Source organism: Barbus barbus (genome assembly GCF_936440315.1).
Source record: "Barbus barbus genome assembly, chromosome: 10".
NCBI classification, from domain to species: domain Eukaryota; kingdom Metazoa; phylum Chordata; class Actinopteri; order Cypriniformes; family Cyprinidae; genus Barbus; species Barbus barbus.
In genome coordinates this window covers 3,726,472-3,741,920 of record NC_136738.1, presented here as the reverse complement: position 1 = coordinate 3,741,920, position 15,449 = coordinate 3,726,472, and the positions used below count along the sequence as shown (strand labels likewise).

Here is a 15,449-nt window from a genome sequence, read left to right as displayed (position 1 = left end):
GCCCTCTGGGCCAGTGTCTTTTGAAGTTCACTGGCCCAGGTCAACGCGTCAGGTATTGATCCCAATAATCACGAAAAAGAACAGTTTGCTTGAACAACATGAATAACATTTATTTTTAAGGTAGGTTTAGTGCAAAGTGCAGCAAAACTGTGCAAAAACATGAAACAAGTGCAAATAAACCTATTGCATAGGATTCATTCTCCGTAGTCACACAGCAATTCATTATATTATGTTCATACCATAGGTTTCATACACGTTAACTTTTCTCTAACTTACTTGTCTGCATATGTGGGCATTGATCTGCAGAGCTCACAGTAAACCTCTTTTTTTTCTTGATCGTAGCCCAGGCAATTCCAGCGGTCTCGCCACTGGGGCTGAAACTTTCTCTGCCTTTTCTTTTCGTATTCCCTTTCGCTTTCCCTCAATTCCTCTGGTGATTTTCTCTTCCCTGCCTTCTCTTTTTTACCCGGCGTTTGGCCGGGTGATGTGGGTTTCAGAAACATGTGGCCTAGCTTAATAGTAGCTATAGGTAGGTGCTGAGCAACAGTGCAGTTTGCGCGCGTAACCAGGGGAGCGAGCAAGGCGGTGCAGTAAGGCTGTCGGGATCACGTAACGTGTTAGCGGTGGTTACCGAGACGATTAAACAGAAATCAAAACACAGAACCACAGGTAATTAATGTGAAATTAGACTTTTTTTTATCGAGGCATTATTTTTACTGGCCCCACCGGGCTAGTGGTTGGAGCGATCTGGTGGCCCTGACGGTTTTAAAAGTACGTCCGGGCCACCGGGCCAATTATATTGTCGACCCCAGAAAGGGGATTCTTTCTGGCAAACAAATCTAATGATGCAGCCTGAAAATCAGCCCAGTTTCTTTAGTCTATCATGTCTCAGAAGAAAATATTTCACCTTGGGGAACCAAACTGGCTCTCCATCTGCTTTATGAAGTCTTTACTCAAAATAAACAAAAGGTCAACAGTCTCCAAATTATAAGATGAAACACTGGAATGTTCTTTTCTTAATTGGCAGTTTATGTAAGACCAGTTTTTATGTAAGACCTTGAACTTAAGCAGTTTGATATTAATGGGAGAATTGTGTGGGATAATATTACTGCAGCCTCAAAAAAAACTCCATCATGGAATTATTAATTATGATTTTGAATGCTGATTTGCACTGGAGACTTTTTCTTCAGATCTTTCTCTTCAAATGGCAAGTTTTATTTTCAACGGTCCCTTGGAACATATTGCATACTGTGGACCTACTCTGATGTCAAGAGCTTCTGGGAGGCCAAAACCAATGTCCACAGAAAGACTGGCTTACAACAATGTATACTGAATTATTAGTTGTTCAACTTTATGGTGCAAAATGAGTGTGAGCCCTGAAAATGATGCAACCTGCAGTCAGAATATGCAATTGTATGAATGTATGTTGTAACAATATTTTCTGATGGAGTGAATAATGCATTATATATAATGCATTATATATAATGAATAATGCAATCAGAGTTACGTGTATTGGTTGGCTGACTGAAAAGGAAAAAAAAGTTCAGAAACAATGTTACATGTAATTTGCATCATATAAGCACAAAAAAATTGAATACAAAATCTAAGGCATGTTAGGTATAATGTTTAATAATGACAGCATGCCAATGTTTGCCATATAAGCTTTACTGATTAACCTGTGCTTGTCCACACCCTTAACACAGCGAGGAAGTCATTTGACTGTGTTTGCTTTGTTTAGCTTTTGTGAAGTTTGTGACTGTATATGTGCGAGCGCGTATACAAATAAATAATATGCTAACATACCACACCGCTCAGGCTCCAGTCAAACAAAACACCAGGAGAGTCGGCAACAGGCCAAGACTCTCGTCTCCAAAGTGCAGGTTCAGGTCAGGTCATTTCTGTCCATTCATACTCATTTTTTCCATTCTCATTTATACGTACAGCACCAAGGTTCACAGAGATTAACCCCTCGGCTTCCAATCTGTTACATCCATCAAAGCTGCGGCCCATCCTCACATTCACAGTTGAACAGTTCCAGGTTTGATGCTGTGCTGTTTAAGGCTAGAACTGCAGTGCGAAGCTGTCTGGAAACACATCTAAAAACACCATAGGAAAACTTCTCATCATAAATCTATAAACAGCACTGATGCATGTCTTTTTTCCCCTTGTAGAATATCAAGGAAAATTCCCACCGACAATGACACAAGCTGGATTCTCCATTTGAGGCAGAAGGCCAGAGTGTGAGGTTACGGTTGTCCAAATCTACACGGTTCAATGAAATACAGTACAAGTGTGTCCATGATAAAGGGAAACATCTTTTAAAAATCTCACTTAAAACACATATTCCAAGTTTCTAGATGTGAAATCTTTGTTGTTTTTTAAAAACAGCATTTAAAAAAAAAAAAATTATTAATTATTGTGAAAATGTCATGTGGTGTAACATTATGTAAATCGCGTAATCACATGTTACCCTTATATTTTGATGAAATGTTAGTGTATGTACAGATTTAAAAATAAACTATAATATTAAAGTTTGGGGTTGGTAAGATTTTTTTATATTTTTGAAAAATGTCTTCTATGCTCATGCAATAGTGCATTTATTTGAATAAAAATACAGTAAGACAGTAATACGGTCAAATATTACTTCATTATGAAGTAATTGGTTTTTTTTTGTTACCTTTATTTAACCAGGAAGAAACTCATTGAGATTAAAAATCTCTTTTTCAAGAGTGTCCTGTCCAAGATAGGCAGAGTACAACCATACATACATACAGACACAAAAATAATAATAACATAAAACAACTGAAAAAGCAAATCCTTTAAAGTCAACCACAATCCATAACACATCAGGCAAAACATCTACAGCTAGATGTAGCTGCCTCCAAGTCAGCCAACATCCTCTTAAAAGTGACCAATGAGACCAGCTTATTAAATTTCATGGATTTCTGTAACTTGTTCCATGTAGAGGGAGCAGCATACTTAAACGCCTTTTTCCCAATTCAGTTCTAACCTTAGGAACAGACAGAAGGAAAATATCCTGTGAAAGAAGATTGTAAGTCCCAATAGTATTTACATTGATGTAGGTCAGAAGGTAAGATGGAAGTAGACCTAAAATAGCCTTGTATATGAAGATATACCAGTGTTGAAGTCTCCGCATTGATAGAGAAGGCCATCCAACACGTTCATACAGTGCATACTCTCATGCATACTCAGAACGCACGTGTTAGTTTGTTAGTTTCGTGTTGGTGTGCGGTGTGGTCGAGCGCACACCAACAGCCGAGTGGTTTTCGTCCGACGCTGCAAACACGAGGCGACAACACCGTCGGCTTTCGTTGCTGCTGGTTCTTTGATGACGGCTTGGTGTGTCCAGGCCTTTAGTCGACTAGTTGATGGACAACTAGTCGACTAGCCTGAACTATGCCTAGAGGCACATTCGAGGCATCGGCCCAACAAACACAAGCCACAGCTTCATCAGCAAATACCTTCATGTGCTTTCATGAGAGAGTGCCGTGAAAGGGAAAGCATGTGTGTGTTCTCTTTCTCTGTAGGACTCCATTCCCTTCATGAATAAAGAAGAAGTGTTTTGCACACTCAGCCGACATGCAATTCACACTGCAGCACAAGCAGGGCAAGGCCAGTGGGATCTACCACTGGGACATGGACAAAGGGGAGTCTTAAGAGTTTAGCTCAGATCAGACACACACAATATCCAGACATTCTATACAGCACACTTACAGACCACACATAACTGCACACAACATGCCAAGAGCTGAATTACTACAAATCCTCTGGAAACTAAATTTCGTTTAGCAGGGCTTCTGAGGAAAAAAAAAAAAAAATCTAAAATTTGCCAGGCTAAATCTTTAAAAGCCCGATAAACTGATCTAAATGATCTAATGTCATTTCAAACAAAATTATGTCAAAACAGTTTATTTGGAATTTGAAATGGCTTTTCGGAAAAAGTTCACACTGGCTGGTAAACCCCTTCGAACTGTAATTGGTCCCTGGTGATTACATAACAGGTGGGTGTGGCTCTGGGGCTCCTCCTTCTTTGAGGTGAAAATCTTCTCCAGTTCATTCATTCTGTTCAGTCTTTCGAGGTCATACGCAAATACAAACATGAACACACTGAAGAGCTGCTTTATAGTAGAAATGAATGTTATGATTCACATTGAAACAGGCACTGAGACTTTTTTTCATGTTTTATACTGTAAAGCAATCTATCCCACGCATAACATTTCCACATTATGATCACATGCTTTCTTAACTGCTGTTTTCTCACCGCTGTCATTTTTGTTGTTTAATTATTTTATTGAGAGCACTTCTATACGATTCCAAAGAACTTCTTTGCTATTAGTATACTGGGACCTTAATCTGAGTTTGTAGGATGTTTCTTCCATTGTTTATTATTGTGATATCATTGATGAGCTATGAACTTGGTTAAAGTGTAAATCGATGGTTTGCAGAATATCTTGCAAAGTGGACCAACCCTTATGCCAATAGTCAAAGTCTGACTACAAAGGTCATGCATGAGGGATTTTTGGATACATGCTGATAAGCTAGAAGCAGCCAACTAAACTTCACATAATAAACAGAGGTTCTACTGCTGGGTCACAATGTTAAGTTTTAAAAAGCACAGTTTCCAAGCAAGAATGACCCTGCAGATTATGACATGAATGTGGTTTGGTCAGAACAGGGATTTATGACAGGCTCCCAGAAGGTAAAAAGATACAAATGGAAAGAGGGGGAAAGGTGCAGTGGGGGAGAAGAAAGTAAGTAAGATAAAAGAAGAGATAATGGGATTGTCTATCAGGCCCCTTCACAGTTTCTAAGAAACTGGGTACGATTTCAAGCTGTTTTGTCTTTCTACAGAAAGGAGAAATTTCACTGAAACTGGTGGCACTGCTGAAGCGATTACAACCTCACCCACATTCAAAGTTCATTTACGAGAGGGAACAGGTCTGGAGATGGAGAGCAGGTAGGATCATGTAACTGTCCATATGAACACAGCTTAATGATAACTTACGCTGGATCCTACTCTACATCCGTTCCCTGAACTGAGAGAAAAATGGAGATAAGGAAAGATTCCAGGTATCAAATTCATTTACTCTGGCTTCCCATAAGGGATTCAGGCATCCTCAGAAAGTTTGCTATGGTTTTCTCAATACGCAAGAGAGTGTTTAATTATATAGGGACCAGGCTGAGCAAGACATTAGATAATAATTATATATTCAACAAGAACTGATACTGTCAACAGAATAATAATGCATAATTTATTTGCCCGTTAGGGTGGATAGGCTATATATGAAAGTGCTAAAACAGAAATAACAAACCTCAGCAGAAAAAAATGCCACTAGAGTTGAGAAGCTTGATTCATTCCCAAAAATCAGTTTGTTTCATCTGTCCATTTCAGAGCATTAATAGAATAGCATTTTATGTTTTGTTTTAGAAAAATAGTTTTGGCAACATTATTTTTATTAAAATAAATAAATGTTTTAGCAAAAACATATGCTGCTGTTCAAAAGTCTTGGTTATTTTTAGTAAAGTATTATTCAGTAAAGAAATTTATCCGAAGTAACATTAAAAGATGTTTATAAACCAAAAGATTTCTCACTGTAGTGTACGTGGATTGATGTTTATTTCTATGTACTGTACAGTGCTGTTAATATATGAGTAAATATCATGTAAATGCTTTGTCCATTTTTGAATCTCTTGGGCAACAATGGCTGTTTGATCAATTTCTGCCATTTCAAACACCCAACAGAAATATAGAGAGCTCGTCGACTATTGTTAAAAGGAAAAACACTGTTTATTTAGAGATGCCAAACACTTTCACACAATTGGATTCAAGCAAGCAGAAAACCAAGTTAATTCAATTAACTGGAGCAACAGCCACCAGCACCTCTCCAAACAAACCCTCTGACAAAACAAAGCAGCAAACACTTACTGCACCAACAGAATCAAACTTGACAGTGACAGCACATAAAGCTCAACTTCCTGCCTCTCGCTCTCCGTCCCTCTGGTACATCTTTGTTTGGTGTGTGAATTTCTTATGTGAACTCCTCCGTTCTTCCTCTGTTTCTTCCTCCTATCTCAATCTCCTGTCTCTTCTTCTATGTGGTTGACAGCACAAATTTGTGGTCATGACCTTTATCTCAGAGGCTGACTGTGAGTGGTCAGGCCTTGGGCTGTGGAGCTCTGAAGCAGTCACAGATATTCACAAAAAAAAAACACACAGCCCCTGGTTACCTATTCACAGACAATTAACCTCACTGTCTCCAACATGTGGCTATGGTCAACACATCCATTTCAACACATCTGTCTATGTGTCCTAAAACACGATATACAAAGATGTCTGTCAGATTAGTATACATGAGTTGATCAGCGTATTTATTTTTTAAATAAACACTTCTGTTCATCATACAAAGCAATCATATCACTTCAGAAGATGTGGATTAAACCACTGAATTGGATTACTTTAATGGCGCTTGAAACTTTTGGAGCCCATTGGCTTTCACTGTATGAACAAAAACAAGATATTTGCTTTAAAAAAGATGTTACTTTGTGTTCCACTGAAGAAACAAAGTCACATACAGGTTTGGAATGGCATGAGAGTGAGTGAATGATGACAGAATTTGCATTTTATTGTTGGAAGTATGCAGATCTTATATCAGTTATGCAACAGCTATCTTCATCAGATCGACAAAGAAACTCAAATTCCCATGACTTCTAGCTACACCTGAGGCTGTGTTCTGTTCTTCAGCATGGGCCTGTGTGAGCGAGGGGGAGGGCAGGAGAAGGCTCTGAATCAGCAGAGGAGAGGGGCCAGCAGGGCCCAAATCTGCTGCTCACTCTGAGCTGCAATGAAGCACTTAGAGGTGGTGTTGAATTTCACACTCCTGTCCTGCATCACACTGTCCAGTCCAGAATGGCCATTTCGCTGAGGAAATTCAAAACCAGCCATGCAGTTAAGAGCAGGCGACCCTTAATTACAGCTCAAGAAGCCCTTCCCAGGGTGTTTATGACTGGAAAATGAATTAATGATCAGTTCGGTGTAAATGGCAATAGGGTGCTAAAGAGAAAGGTTGTGTCAGATTATGCTCTTCCCAAGCAGAAGGGATGCATCTGTGTACCTTTAAGAATGCATATGTATGTGTGTGTGTGTGTGTGCAGAAGAAAGAGCATATATATTTCATAGGGAGATAACAGAACCTTTCATAAGGAAGATTAGTTCTGATATCTGCTAGTATGAGAAAACGCAATCACATTGCTAGACCAGCTGATGGAGCGACATGATAGAGGTTATAGACAGAACAAATAGAGAAGAGTTAGTCTTGTTAGTTGGCATGGCCACAGATTCGGTTCACTGGCCGCCAGACGCAAGCTTGCGATTCGCTTCGATTATCAATTCGATTTGACCCTATATTGATTATTTTGGAAATATATCAGGTACAGTACATGCCAAATTTTCTCAAGAAAAAAAATCTCTGAACTAATGCTGTAAAATATACATCAGTTGGTACTACATTACAATAATAGGTTAACACTGACTGATTTGTAGGCTATACAATTGCTTAAATTACACTTCATGATGTTTTTATAATAATAAAGTTGCAATTACATATTTCTAATTCAATCTGGGGTTGTTGTTTTTTTTTAATAGGCTATAAACATTTAAATGGTGGCTGTCATAAAAACTTGATGGATTTATTCAAACATAAATGAAACACTGAAGAACAGTAAAACTTATAATGAATATGTTATGGTGCATATATTTAGGAAATGCCCTCTTATTTTTCTGTCTGAGTAATGAGTTTATGATCACCGAATATGTTTTTTCTCAGGTAAATGTGACTTTACATGACATTGTTTACAAGCCATTATATGGACAACTTTGCATTGATTGAACACTGATTGAGCTATTACATGAGACAAGATATGGATTGTAAAGTTGTATTCTTTCTTTTAACGTACCTTCAGATGTTTAGTCATGTTTATTTTGTGCTGAAACCGGTATTAAAGTGAAGGAGGCGATCAGTTAATGTGTGCCTCGTGCAGCTGCTTTTATTGAACTGACATTAAACAGCGCCAAAAAAGGCATTTATTGTTTGAATACTGCGATACAATTTGAAATCTGAGACTTTGTTTCATATTAAAAGTACCAAAGCACAAAGCTTATTGCGATTTATTGGATGGGATTTAAGAATCGATATTATTTTGTAAAAATGAGAATTGATTAAATTTGAGATATCTGTATTTTTTACCCAGCCCTAATATCAATGCTGTAATGCTGATTTGTATTATCATTATTATTATTACTATATTAATATGAACAAATACAAAATTTTGATTCTTTATTCTATTTGTATTAATTTTTTAATGTGATTTAAATTTCATTTTGATTATTTTTTGGGGTTCATAAAGTCAAATGTGTCAGGCTACCTGCCCTAACATCATAAAGAAAAAAACTAATTGAAAAAAAAGTGGTATGGCATAATATTTCATCACGATTTCTCAAGACAAAACAATTAAATAGTTTTGCTAAATATTTATATTTAAAAACTTTTATCTACCAAAAGTAATTTGGTGCAACCAACAAACAAATGTAATTATATTTTTAAAAAATATATATATATTATATTTATCAAATTATATAGGCCTAATACAGAAAATAACATGGAAAGGACCAATGTAGATCCTCGTGACTTTGTCTCAAGGTCTTTAAGTTTTATTGGCAAGGTTAGTTCAGGTTGTAGTGTCATGAAAAAACAAAGTAGTGAAATTAATCAATTAATAAACAAAACTGATTTGCCATTTTATAGCCTAAGTCAGTCAAATAGTGTATTCCTGTCTAAATGGGGGGGTTTTACAAAAACCTGCAATACAAACCAAACTTCATACTGCTAGGTCATAGATCTGGCTAGAGGAGGTCTGACAGTAAAAAGAGTGATCAGAGGATGGATGGAAGAAGCAGCCAGGACTGCAATCCAGCAAAGACAGAACACAGCCAGAAAGAGAAAGATGCTCTATGCAGCTATATAAGTCTGTGATAGTCCCTGGAAAGCTTGTGAAAGCAAAGAGGTTCAGCCAAGGGACAAAGTCTAGTTCAATTTCCCAGTGAGTTTTCACACGAAGTAGAGCTCCTCTGTAAAAAATCTCCTTAACTGCTAATAGTTACTCATGAGAACATTCCCCCGTGGTCAACAAACCTTGTTCCCTTAACGAAAACACAATTAACAAAACAATGCCCTCGTTAAATAAATTGCCCTTTCTAAACGGATGCCACCGCAACGGCACTGAACTCCCAGATCGCAACCCACACAAACAAAATCTGCATGGAAAACAAAGCTAAAGGAGGCTTTTGTGCAAACATGAAAAAAGCCTGACGCTGAGCCATCAACTTTGTCTTTTGTTGAGAATTTTGTCATATTTCACATCTTGTCATAATCATATTGTCATGTCTACAAGCCAGCAAACCACAGTCTAAGGGTGTGTTCACACTTGTCATGTTTGGTTTGATTAAAATGAACTCTAGTGCGATTGCCCTGTTAGTGTGGTTCATTTGAGTAAGTATGAATGCTACCATCCGAACTAGGGCTGCAGGATAAATCGCATGTGATCTCGTCAGTAAGTAATCTCCATCACGTGCATTCAGATGGCGCGGCATTTAATACACAGAGCCGTAGTTCGCTGACACGCTACGCAATAACGCGTTCAAAATGGAATGCGATTCATCTGCGATTATGAACACGATATTGCGTAGCTTGTCAACGAACTATGGCTCTGTGTATTAAATGCCGCGCCATCTGAATGCACGTGATGGAGATTTACTACTAATCACAGAACTGGCTTTACTGACGAGATGTGCATGACAATCACATGCGATTTATTGTGCAGCCCTAATCCGAAACCTGGTGCACACCAAACAAGTGGACCGAGACTGCTAAAAAGATGGAACTCCGTCCGCTTCCAAACAAACTCTGGTGCGGTTCAAGCGAAATATGAAATTAACATGGAAATACTTCTAAACGAACCAAAAACAGGATGTAATGACAAGATGCGACTATGCGGTATCCAAAACAAAATGAGCAGAGGGCAAACGTGTAGCAACGAGGAGATAATGTGACATTTATGAGGTCTTCTTGAGTTCGCAGGTGGTGAAAATAAAGTCTATGTACATGCAACAATGAGCACGCTTAGTCCAGCAGACGGCGTTAGGTGTATTTGACTTTAATGTGCAGTGCCGCTTTAAGTTGAACACACCTATTTTTTGAAGTGTTCAGTAAGTTCCGTCATGAAACATATTCAATCTGACAATTCAGGTTTTGAACGTATGACTATGCTTTTAGGTTTAGTATCTTTAGATTCGCTGTCAAAAATGCCAGTCTGAACACTAAGCAGACCAGGACCAAATGTAACATTTTATTTTTTGGTCCAGACCAAACGAACCAAGAGAACTGAATTACAAGTGTGAACGCACCCTTAATGTTCTAAAAATCTAACACAACCTCATAGTTGATTTTATGTTTTTAAGAATTGGAGGCTAATTCGTACGAATTTGTTTTCGTACAATCTGCTTACACCCCAGTGACCAATATGTTTAGGGGTGTTTCTAAAATTAGTTCATTTTCATACCATTTACATTGTACAAATTCATACGAAATCTCCATCTCATAAAATAGTTATCTTTTTCTTGAGTTGAAATCATGCCTACATGAGATCTTCATACACTGTCATCTTTCATAGTGGCTTTGCAGGCACTGAATATTCGTTTTTTGCTGATTTAGAGGAACAGTCTCTGGAATAATGGTCCATGATCGCTTTCACAGTCAAATCTCTTTAGTCTCCACATATGACCTATAAAAACAGTGCTAAAGAGAAAAAAACATACATGGCCTTTCAATCCCATCCAACCAAAGGAATAACACATTTCAGGAGCACCGCGTGCTGCACAGGATAAATCCTCTTTCTCACCAGAGGCACGTGGACCAATTCAGTTCCATCACTGCTAAATCAGCTGCACGCATAATGGCCGCTCCAGATTACAAATGATTACGGTAAAAATAACAAAACTCCGGCCTGACCTTTAACCGTCATCTGTGCGCTCTATTAGACGGGGACGTCTGTCTCAGGGGCCGGCAATCTGGGCCTTCTCTCTCTCCTATTTTGGGAAAGATTAAAATTTGCTGCTGTCACAAAAAAAAAGGAATTTCCAGCTCCAAGCCACAAACTCCACTGTGACGTGATGTTGCAGATGCGAGCCTTTCTCTCCCTACACGATCTAAATTTATGGGACGATGATACGTGGGATTTTTGTTCATACCATCCAGATCCATTTTGCAGGTTTACATCATGAGTTTAAAATAGAGTAATTTCACAAAAATGTGAGCACCATGAACATCAACTATACAAACTGACAACATTTTTAGTGGACATCCACCCGGCGAGGGAAAACGGCTGGCTTTAACCGCCAGTATGTGATAAATCAATACATTTACAAAATACTAAACCACAAACTATCTGCGGTTACGCCAAATACTTGCATGACCCTGCCAAATCCATAAACGCTATAATTACAGCCTTTTATAGAAAAGTTAAAGTACATTTAGGTCAAAGTTCTGAGGGAGCCAGTTGCGGAGATGTTGGCGTAAACCAGCTGAGAGATGCAGAAAACATATGCCTTGCAAGATTTCTAAGCCGGACACAATTACCAACAAACGTGAACTATAATTTCAAACAAATCATGTCTGGAACTGCAAAACCAAACATGTCTCTAATTGACTGACTCATCTGTAAATCACCAAGTACAGCATTTCTGAAAGACGGCTGGCAGCACTAATAGATTGAAATCTTTACAGACTATAACTTAATAGCATACAAAAAAACAGCATAAATGCTGGCAGATTCCATCATTCGGAGACATACCAGTGAGCTTACACTGAAAGTTTTGGCCATGTGCTAGAGATGGCAAAGCTCAAATGGGGAGAAACGCTTTGACTGAACAGTCTTTTGTTTGGGGACTGGTGGCTGGTACTGATAGAGTACCGTGTGCACAGCACATTCCAGAGCCCTGGTCCAGAAAACAGCACATTTGTAAATGAGATCAGTAACAAGAGACATTTTTAGACTATTCTAGGACTAAAGGAGTATTCAGATTCCTTTCTTATGCCACAGGGATAAAAGGAGAGGCACAGTGTGATGGCAGTGCTGTATTCAAATTTAACGTAATAAATACATTTCAAAACCTTTTACTATTGCTTGCAAATATGAAATGGAAAAATGCTTAAAGGGACAGTTCACCCAAAAATGAAAATTCTGTCAGCATTTACTGCTTCTCAAATCGTCTCAAACGTGTATGAATTTCTTTCTTCTGTTGCACACTAAAGAAGATATTTTGAAGAATGTCGCTAACCAAACAGTTGCCATTGACTTCCAAAGTAGTAATTTTCCCTATCATGGAATAAATGACTACTGGTTACCAACATTCTTCAAAATATCTTCTTTTGTGTTCAACAGAAAAAAAAAACTCATACTAGTTTGGAACAACATGAGGGTGAGTAAATGGCAATTTTGGGTAAACTATCGCTTTAAAGATCTCTTTATAAAATTTGCCCTGATAAAAAGCTTTTTCTGTCTTTAGAAACATCTAGAAAATTTCCATAACATCTGCATTCCTGAAAATCAAATTTTTAAAATGCCCTAACGTTTCCAGGTTTCCCTTGCCATTGAACGTGCCTGGTGTATTACGTAAGCTCAGTTATGTTGTCTTTTGTTGCGCAATAACAGACACAACGTGACACTTACATACAAGTATCATAAGACAATGTGCATCTGAGTTGTTACCATTTTCAGTCGTAATGCCTAAGATTCCACATACCTGTCAAAGCAAGGCAGAAATGCTACAGATCACGGCTCGTGAAAGAAACCTCAGTAATGGGTGTGATCAGAACGAAACTTTAAATCAATCGAAACTGAAATTTGACATCTCATGCATTCGAATCGATACATAACTCAAATAAGACATCCAAAAGATGTTGAAACACATATGAGTCTTGTAAATGTGATGGGAATACAAGTGCCAGCGTTGTGTAGTAAGTATAAGCAGGTTAGCTTTTCCAATCCTCTAAGGCTGCTTCATGAGAAACTATAAAAATAGGATTATTGTCTTCAAAGTAGCCCAGTATTTGAGCCACTTACAGCACGTAAACCGAGCAGGCGAAATCCTGACTGGTGTAAAATTCACTTATCATAATGCTGGGAAGTATGCAAGTGCCAAGAGTCTGTGAAACGGAGATGGAAAGGAATAGTATCAACCTGACCATGAATGTAGAAAAACCAGACGTGCCATGTTTACTATGGGCATGAACGAAACCATTTTAAAATAATAACAGCAATCAGACAGTGTATTAAATGCAATAAATCTTTCTCTGGGACCCAACTTTTCAAATGATTATCTTTAACTGTATTTAGCTCATTCATTTGCCATCATTTAAAGTCTTCATGTTCTGATGAAAGCATAAGAATCCTCAAATCCAAACCCAATATACAGATAGTATTGAACTTTAACCACACATTCTACAGTGTGACTTGTTATAGTAAAAAATATCATGTTTAGTGTCAATTCGAAACATATTGTATAAAAATGCCAAGACTGCATTGCTATACTGTATACCAATTCACCTGAACAAGGGATTTCTGGGACCCAAACCAAAAATAGTCTTATTTCCCCCCCATTGAGCATGCCATTAAGTTTAGCTAAATCTACTTTGCAGTTCTCATAAGATATTAAAAGTCATAAAGTAAATGGGAAGTATGTTTGAGCATATAAAATACAACATGAGGGTTGAACACCGTTTAAGCCAATCTCACTTTACATCAAAATACAAGTTTCATTCACTTCCAGTGAAGTAATGTTCACTTCTTGCCATGCTAATTAATTCATAACACTCTCACCTCAGTCAATAACATTTTTATATAAACAGTAAACTCCGCTACATACAGTTATCAGCACTGGATCTATATCAGAGAAAGAGGTGGTTGTACAATGTGGAATGACTCCATGACAATGGATATTCTCAGCAGCCATCATCTCATTCTGTCTCTAATAAGATGCATTAAAACAAAGACAAACCAAAAGCGGAATTTAAACTATATCGATCAACACTGTTACACGAATATGTGTCAAATCCAGCAACTTAAGGAGGCGGCTGTGGTCTCTATTGTATCAACAGAGCTGATAAAGACAAAAGGCGCACGCGAGAGAGACAATCACTCAAAGTGCTCCTGTTTCTTTCTCATTTTGCATTGCACCATTAACACAGATCCTCTCGATATAGAAGCTGAATTAATACAGACGCGATAGTGATCACAGTTTTTGCTCGGAAAGCTCACCAAGGCAACTTTAAGCGAGCCTTTATTACTCTATTTTAGTGTGTTGTTCTTCTTACCTTGCTGTAACTCCTGACAGATCGGGCTTTAGGAAAGCAGAAAAACACACTCTCTTTGCAGACTTGGATTGGTGGGACGATACGTAGCGAATGTAAATCCTTTTCGGCGAGTTTTTGTCCGTGGGCCCAGGCAGCTGCTGCTCTCTCAAACCCAAGCTCTCGCTCTCAGCCAGCACGGGTGACGTCACCGCTGCCATGGCATAGCGCGAGCAAGGAGGGAGGCGCGCGCGAGAGAGAGCTCTGATGATGATGTTGATGGAGGGGCTTCTCAGATATTAAATCATTTTCTACTTTTTAGAGTGTATAATATACTAATGAAGTATGGTGAAGTTTAGAAACGTTTAAGTTGCTTCATGCACGAGAGCAGTGCACTCATCTGATAAATTGCAGTACATTTTAACTGAAAGATGCATATACAGTTAAATAAAAAAAGGATTAATAATACAGTTGAATGGCATGACTTACATTATCTTCTCTACAAAAATAAATTATTCCCCAAATATAGAATACAAAAATATTTGACAAAAGCATCGTACAGCTGCAGAGATGGGCATCCCGAGTTCGAATCCAGCTCGAGGAAATTTCAAGCTCCCCCCTATCTCTCTCCCACTTCCTGTCAGTTTTGATCAGTCCTCAATAATGCCAAAAATATATCTTAAATATATATATTATATATATAGCTTATGTATGTGTGATGCATTTTTTAATAATCTTCTTTAAAATAGTATTTTGTTAAAGCAATTAATTGAATTAAAAAGTATTAAAGTTTTAATTGTAATAAATGTTTGTTTAATTTTTAAATTAGTTAAAAAATATATATATTTTTTATGAAACAGCACTACAGTAGTACTGTATATACTGTATATGCAGCAGTAGACCTATCAGTTTTGAAAAATTCTATTTTGCTAAGTAAAATAGAAATCTCAGATTTATTATAGTATACCAGTCATAAGGGTAATTTTTTAAAATTGAGATTTATACATCATCTGAAAGCCGAATAAA

The 15,449-nt window shown here is 37.8% G+C and overlaps 1 protein-coding gene across 2 annotated transcripts in view; it reads right to left on the bottom strand.

Moving 5' to 3' along the window:
* The window catches only part of nck2a (NCK adaptor protein 2a), a 60,751-nt gene extending 46,137 nt beyond the window's left edge, over positions 1–14,614 (bottom strand). For both annotated transcript variants that reach the window (XM_079427559.1, XM_079427558.1), the window contains exon 1: positions 14,448–14,614. The gene's annotated coding sequence lies outside the window, so the exon portion shown is untranslated. The remainder of the gene's footprint in view (positions 1–14,447) is intronic.
* Positions 14,615–15,449: the final 835 nt, after the last annotated feature.